Raw genomic sequence first — 8,611 nt, 5'->3', positions numbered from 1 at the left:
AGAGAACCAGCAGTTGAGTTTAATAAGGGTATTAAATACCTTACGAGTGAGCTAAGTAGAGCTTAACTCTTTCAGGACACTTCAGCCCTTTCACTGAAAAGGACAGTAGCTTCTTTCCATACAACTTCCAAGGCTGGGATGTCTCTGGACTCCAGGAACGTTCCTATCCAAGCCCCTGAAACAATCACTTAACACAGACTTCGGAAAGAGAGATTCTGTTCATACTGCATACCTCACACATAGATGTGTGCATACATTTTGGCTGACTATTCCACATCAGGGATCTATGTTTAATACTAAAGCTGTCCAGAAAGATTTCAAATCACCTTCTCACAGCTGCCTGAAGATAACCAAGGGTGGTAGACAACAGGAGAGCAGACCACTTCATTTGACTTTTGTTATTTGAGGAGATTTAACTCTGGTGTGAGAAACTTATCCCAATTTGCAACTACAACCGTTACTTCACTGTAGAAAAAACTGTCAGTTCCCAGTATCCAAACCCAAAAAGATTATCCCTGACAGTTATGAATGGGGGCAGGGGGAACTCTGGCAGAGTAGCTTTCTCAAATAAAACAGTGGAAAACCGAAATATGATCCTACCTTGGAAGTACTTTTGCATTAATTAGTCCACATAGTCTTTTCTTCAGATACAGTTTTGGGATACTATAGTATCTTACAGATAGTATCTTTTAAGGAGGCAAAACACTGCTGGCTACCAGACTGGGGATACCTTGTCTCTGAGCAAAAAGAGGTCTCCAGACTTTGGCTCCTCTTAAATACTGAACTCAGCAGCATCTCTTGGCACTGTTTCAAGAGTACATTTCTTGCTCCCAGCCCTGCTACACATCATCCAGGATATCTGCCAGCTTGGCATCCAGACCTAAAGTGTTCATCTACTCTTCATCCTCACAGCAGACAAGACAACATCTGCTCTAAAAGGCTTCTAAATAAATACCAATTGGGTATGACAAAGTATGCTGGACTCTATTAAAATACAATACTGCAATGATAACCAATACCTTTCCCTGTTATATCACACACACCCTTTAGGAAAAAAGGAGAAAACCCAGTGCACCTAAGAAAAGGACAGCAACTGCTACATTGCATATCCTAACCTCCATCCTTACCACCAAAGCTAGCAAGGATAGGTAAAACCTCATGCAACAGGGACAGAAAGCACTAGTGCACACAACTGACATGCTGCATATATAATATTGATGCTTTATCTATGAGATACAAGTATTATTATTGTTGCTGTTGTTATTAGCATAAAACCAATCAAGGCTCAATCAATTGCGAGGGCCACCATTTAGCCAGGCCCAAATAAGAAGTCTATAAATCTTCAAGGGCAGTATCTGTGAGTAAAAGAAAATAAAATTTAAAGAACTCCACAGCCTTTAAAAGAGGTTCTTGTCCATAAACTACAGAATTGTGAAACTGACCCATCACTGTTAAAAAACCAAACAGAATACCCTCTGCATTTCCAACTCAGTCTTTCACATGTACATTTCTTAATGTGTCATCAAAGTGGACAGTTTAAAAGCTCAAAACCTGCAGTTCCAAAGGTGAACTCAACAGCAAGTTTGGTTTGAGCCTCTTCTGCTTGGGGGAGGAGAGGCAGAGCAGAATGGATAAACCGAGAAGTAGAGAAGGATTTTTCGCAGCCACACTTAAAACACTTTTTATTGTCTGCATTTTTTTAAAGCAGGCAAGCATCAAAAGCCTCAAAGTAGGAAAACAGATCTTGGCACAAAGTAGGCTCTTTTCTGAATTAAAAGCAATTTTTCAAACACTACAATCAGAAGTATTTGAAAGTTGCTTACCAAGCACATGCAATAAATTCACAGTAGGAGGCACATACTTGCAACATGCATGCCTGTACAGCTAATTGAACAGTTGTACTCAAACCATGACTGCAGACTCTAAAATATGCCCCTTAGTTCTTCTCAGGCCAGTCACCTCCTCACTGATTCTTCCGTTTGCTTTACTACTGAAAATTATGCAAAATAATGAAGCAGCTTAAGCTCAAGGAAACCAACAGAAAGCTTAAGCTGGCCATCAGCTTTAGAAAACAACTAAAATCCTCACATTAATGCACAGAGTAACATGTGTCTGGGAAGCCTAGAGAGTCTGCATATATTAAGCTGCATATTTAGGGTTGTACTTGTGTCTGGAACATAACAGGCACCTAATCAACCTTTGTAAACTGGCTCTTCATCTTAAAGCCAAGTGCAACAATGAAAGTCTCTAAGCAGCATGAAAAGGAAATTCAAAAAAATGAATGAAAGCAGTCTGCCACTGTGAAGAGGACACCCTAAGTCACCAGAGGCCTGTTTTCCTGAGCACTACTACTCAAACCTACTGTAAGCACAGCTTCACCAATGGGATGAGTGCAGTGAAGTGCAATTTTTGGGAGTCTCTACTGGGTATCCGCAAGATCACACCTCCCTGGTCACCTGTGGTTTGTGCCAAGCAGTCGAGAAAACTGTGGAAAACAGAATTACTTTTTTCCTTAACATGCATCTTCTGTTGCTGTTTTAACAGCTTCAAACCACGTCTTTGTTTAAAAACCATCTATTTTTCCTTTGCTGATCTCTGTGAGTGTGAAGGGCCCTCCTTTTAAGCCAGGAAACGAGGAATAAGGCTAAGCACTCAATGTGCATTCATTCTGTTTTCATGTGTAGGCACACACTCCGGTTTGAACATATTTGAACACTGAAGGGCAGATGCCCAAAACAAGAGATAGTATGTACCAGTTAATACTTCCTAAATTGAGCACTTCCAATGTAGTAAGTGTATTAATGCAAATACATGTACCACTTACATAACTGGGTAGAACATAGAGCAGATTACTGCATCCAGACCTTATCTTTCCTTAACCAATCCAATGCTGGCCTCCTGAAAGCATTCATACTTTGAAAAACTGTTTCTGAAAGTTATTTTGGTTCAGAAGGGCCTCACTTCGCAATTCCAAAACAAGAACTAGAAGACTGTAATAAAAAAAGGGAGCCTTTTTAAATACACACTCCACCACAAGACGGTATAAACTGGAAGAAAATTACTATGTATGCTAATCAATGGTTTTATACAACTACTCAAGACTTTCCTATAAGATCTGCTTGCAGCAGAGCTGCCCGAGGTTCTTCCCCTTTAACGTTTGTCACACTGAATTATGTCCTCTACACACTTCACCCTGGTGCCATTTCAGAAGCCCTGCACTAGGCAAAGCACTGAAGAAAAAGCTGCCCTGTCCAGTAAGAGGACCAGCGAGGTGCTCAGGGGGAGTGTATGCCAGTTCCACCCTTGGGGCATGGCTGGCCACAACTGCTGGTAACACTGTGAAGTAGGCTGTAATTATATATAAACCACTGTAGTCACATAGATCCAGTCTAAACATAAATAAATATATATAAATGAAAAAAATTCTCCAAATGGATCCGTGTTTAACAATTTTTAAGCACCACTCCTCTCTGGGATTTTTTCCTACTTCCACCCCCCAAACAAGCAAGAGGAGCACATGGAAAAGGAAGTTGTCAGCATCTTGCCACCAAAGGCAAGGTTTTCAACAGTACGGACCTTCAGCGTCTGTGAGGAAGTCTAACTAAACATATGGACATATGCAGAAAAGTTACCTGAACTCCCACAAACTATTTTACCCACCTGATTCCCCACCTTTACTTGGAAGTACAGAAATTGCACTGGTTGGTCTGCATATTGAGCCAGTGTTGTGAGCTTTCTGCTTTTATTTACTTACTTAACCTACTTTAGTCTTCTTCCTCTAAATGGGTCACATTAGCATTTTTTGCTCTTTCCACTGTACCTTCTCCATATTTTAATACCTTTTACCTCATTTTCTTACACTGTGCCTCCCACCTGTTCCTCAAGGGACTGCCTTAGTCTTGCAACAAGGTTCTGGTAGAAGGATTCTGGTATTGCTGCAGCTCTGTGCAAATACCACAGACACTCGAGCTTCCTCCAGAACCAGTAACTCATCACTGAATTTTGTACCTCATCTTTGGATTAGCCCCCTCCCATGTCTTTTCACCACCATTCTAAGAGACATCTTGGATATTGCCATGTTGAAGAATTAATAAAAAACAAGCATCCTTATTTACAACCTTGCAGCTAGAAGCCAGTAAGAACAGGCAACTCCTTGTGAAATAAGCCAGCAATGATGTGACTGGGCTGGAGCTCAGGGTGTGAGGACAGCATTCAGTGTCAACAAGAAACAGTGCAAGAGGATAAAGGCTTAAACAAAACACTTTAATGGGCTGTTTTCAACTCCCCCCGGGTACCTCCCCACACATCACAGGACACAACAGGATAAAGCATGATTGAAACTTTTTTTTAAAAAAGGACAGAGGGAGGGATAAAACTATGAAACAGCTCGACTAATCTGTCCTGAGATCAAGCACAAGACAAGACCTCTGCTTGTAACTCATCACTGAATTTTGTACCTCATCTTTGGATTAGCCCCCTCCCATGTCTTTTCACCACCATTCTAAGAGACATCTTGGATATTGCCATGTTGAAGAATTAATAAAAAACAAGCATCCTTATTTACAACCTTGCAGCTAGAAGCCAGTAAGAACAGGCAACTCCTTGTGAAATAAGCCAGCAATGATGTGACTGGGCTGGAGCTCAGGGTGTGAGGACAGCATTCAGTGTCAACAAGAAACAGTGCAAGAGGATAAAGGCTTAAACAAAACACCTTAATGGGCTGTTTTCAACTCCCCCCGGGTACCTCCCCACACATCACAGGACACAACAGGATAAAGCATGATTGAAACTTTTTTTTAAAAAAGGACAGAGGGAGGGATAAAACTATGAAACAGCTCGACTAATCTGTCCTGAGATCAAGCACAAGACAAGACCTCTGCTTCGAGCAAAGCTGCCTGTGCCTTACACTCTACAAAGGCTGTCCAGGTACAACAACTATGCAAGTCTTTGACTAAGTCATCTCTTATTTTGAAAGCAAATTATGCTTCCTTTAAGGACACGAGGACAAAGCAAACCTGAAGCCCAGATAAATGTATTGTGCCTGATGTCCTCAGGATCATTACTGCACGCCACAGATTTACAGTTAAGGTACGGAAACTAACGCAAACCCAATCCCAGGCGTCTTCATATTTTAAGAGGATAACTAGCAAAGAAAACATTCAATAAGACAGTGACTCAAAGCCACAAATAATTCCACTTCCTCATTTTGAATGGCCTTCAGGCACTCAGCAAGAAGAAACTTAACCTGCATGATCACAAAACAACAACCAAAAAAAACCCCAAAAATACGTATTTTTGTTTTCCACTCTCAAAGGACGCAAACATTCTCTTGACTCGCCTCCTCTGATCATGGCTAGACATCTATGTATCTGCACAGTTATTTCGAGTCACTCCTTTCAACACCATTAAAAAGTCTGCCAATGCTTCAGAGTGCAGTTTGCAACCTTTAGTTAACTTTTGCATTTTGAGAAAACAGAGGAAAGATTCCAAGCCGTTGAAGTAAATAAGGGGTGGGAAGGAGACAGAAAGAAGGAACACACAAGACATTGTCTTGCACTCCAGTGTGAAGCCTCCCCACCTTCTACAAGAGAAGGATGGGCAATAATTTGCTACTAGGAAGTGTCATGCAAGAAGTTGGGAAGTGTCCCACTTCTGTTTTCTTCCTGGAGTTTAAAGCACTGAGTTATGCTTGTTCTCCCCAGACTGTTACCTTTTAAGCACAAAAAATACATGCAAGTGGAGATTATTACATCATCTACAAACTGCTCCAGTTCAATGGCTACATAAAGTTCATCATTTCCCTGCTGAGGCTTTCAAGCAGAAACAAACCAACCAAAACACAAACTTATGTTGCACAAGAAAAACCATGCATAATATTCTCAAATCTCTCCTCCACGCTGCTTCTCTCCAAAATTGTATATATATACACCCACATTACTGTATTCAGCAGTACATTTAAGGAAGGAGTACGAAAAAATGAAAGACTGAGAGAAAACTGACAATGATGAATGTGTATCATATAAAATTTTTTTGATACATCACTGTTTTTAATGCAATCTAAGGCAAGCATTAAATTCGATCCTCTTTCCCAAGCACCTCACCTGAGCAGTTCCATTACAACCACAAATTTATAAGAAACACGACATTAGATGCTCCACACCTTAGCTATCAAGCTGAACACAACAGGGACAGGATCTTGCCAGTTTCAAGTAGAATTGAGACACATAATCTCACTCTGAGCAATAAAGCCACTGCTAGTCTAATCAGGGATTTTTACTGTCCGAGCACTGTCAGTCTGTGGCCATGTAAGACTGAGTTTGAGACAAGACTACATCTGAACTTTTGCCCTGAGTGGTACGAGAAGCTTCAACCATGAGGAGTTCTCCAGTCATAATTTGTTTTAAAGCAATATATCATTTTAGAGGTTTCAACAAAGTCTGGTTTTCACAGTCACTCTCAAACCAAACATCTGCAACTTCCAATCTCTAGACCATATCAATGGCCAGTATACTGCCCCAAGAAACATGGAATATTCCAGTATGCCAGATACCACCAAAATGGTTAGACTTTCGAGCAGTTTAAGGACCAGCTGACACAGCAACATAAGGATGAGTTTGCTGAATACAAACTGTGGCCACATGAAAGAAGACATATGAACATTTCATCTCTCTGAAGAGTTATTCTGGGTAGACACTTGACCCTAATAAGATTCATTCACAATAACATGAGAAACAATATAATAGCACACCACTAGTGGATAGGAATCTGACCAATAACCAGTTTAGGAGTGGATGTATGACCTATCAAAAGCTGAAAGTGCATTGTTTCTTAAGGTTGGGGTTTTTTTGTTCAGACTTTCAAGACCAATGAGTAATTGATGCTATTAACATAAACAAAAGTAAGTCTTTGTGTAGTCCCAAAACCACAATTCCTTTGATCCATTCTTTAATGTGTGCCTGATTTTCAAGAATTTCTAATATTTCATTTTAAAGAAAAATGCATCTTATTCTTGAAAGAGCTGTGTGCACTGACAAAGGGGCTGGGGCCAAGATGTACTGTGACTGATGTACAACTAGCTGCTGCTGAACAGGTTCTGAGTGGCAACAGCTTCATGAGACTTTTCTAAGTCTCACAGTGAACTTTAAACAATGATCCAGAACAGCAGATTCATAATGTTCTACAAAAACACAGCCTAGCTGAAAAAAGGGAGGCAAGACAATGCTGTGAAAATCTTTATCAATTTTGGCTCTGATAAACTCACTTTCAGGATGAGATAGAGGAAGCAGGGCACTGACAAGGGATGTTATATGCAATCTAAAACCTTGACAGTGAAAACACAACTGATAGCATTCAGTCTAGATGCTCTGGAACAGTATCTGCCAGGTTCTCTCCTTTGAAAAAAAGAGCAGCACACAGCTCATGAAACAAAAAAAAAAAAAAACCCCAAACCTGTCCATGATGTATGTTATCTAGCATGCATCCAGATGAATAAGCAAATCAATTTTTGAGTGACAAATGACTGTAACAGATTTGCCACATCATGTGGTTCTCACTGTAGTCTTTGCTATCTGGGGTGCTGTCTGTTCAGGCACAAAGAGGAAGCAGACAGGTGATGTTACAAACAATAAGGCCTGAAAAAGTCTGTTTAATACAACTTGTTTCAAGTTGTGCAAATCTGAGTCTTAACAGAACAGTTTATTTTTTCTCCGCTTTTACTTACAGTCACCAAGAAAGTATGACCTCAGTAAATGGCCTATATTCTGTTTTTAATACTAACACCTGACACAAAAGGAACCTTTAAAGTCTCCTGCTGGCCCCAAAGACACTATTAAGTCTTAAAACGAAAAAGCACTAGAAGGTTAAAAGATGTCCATGTCTGTTCCAGCCCCTACTAGCACCACCTCTTCTAAATGTCATAATTATAACTTCATTGGTCCATCCCTCTTTTCTCTGAAAAATTACCTTACATCAGCAATTTGTCCTCACAACTCTTCTACCTTCAAAAGAACTTTTATAAGAAATCCTCCCAGCTGAAACTGTTGTGAAATATTAAGCATTCATAATCAGTATTCTCTACTGTAAAAAAAAAAAAGCTATTTTGATAGTAATGTATTTGTGTTTGTAGAGCTTTAACAGTTGTTTTTAGAACTTACTTGCTTAGTTTCTTTTAAATTTTATATGTATATTTGTGTGTGTGTGTATGTGTACATATATGGAACGCAAACAAACCCCACAGCTGTTAAAGAGAAATAAAGATTGCTATTGGCACTTGCTTAACAGTCAAACTTACTAGAACATCATTCAAGTAATTTTTCTCTACTTAGCCAAAGGGGGGAAAAAAATAAAGACGGCAATTACAAGCGACTACAAAGGAATTAGATGAGCACTTCAAGAGTTCCAATAAGAGTAAAGGATAGTAGCGTTCGGTCAAAGACAAGAACCATTACTCTGGTGAGAAAGTCAAGCATAGCTCTGTACGAAATGTGACGCGGTGGAAGCCCGGCTCCGGGGGAGCCCCAAGCGCAGCACTATCGGGTCCAGCTCCGCGCAGCTCCGTGCGCCGCCGGGCGCGGAGCGGGCAGCGACCGGCACAGCCCGAGGGCGCAGCACC

The sequence above is a fragment of the Corvus brachyrhynchos genome, unplaced genomic scaffold (assembly GCF_000691975.1).
Source record: "Corvus brachyrhynchos isolate BGI_N302 unplaced genomic scaffold, ASM69197v1 scaffold114, whole genome shotgun sequence".
Lineage (NCBI taxonomy): Eukaryota > Metazoa > Chordata > Aves > Passeriformes > Corvidae > Corvus > Corvus brachyrhynchos.
This window is presented reverse-complemented; position numbering follows the sequence as displayed.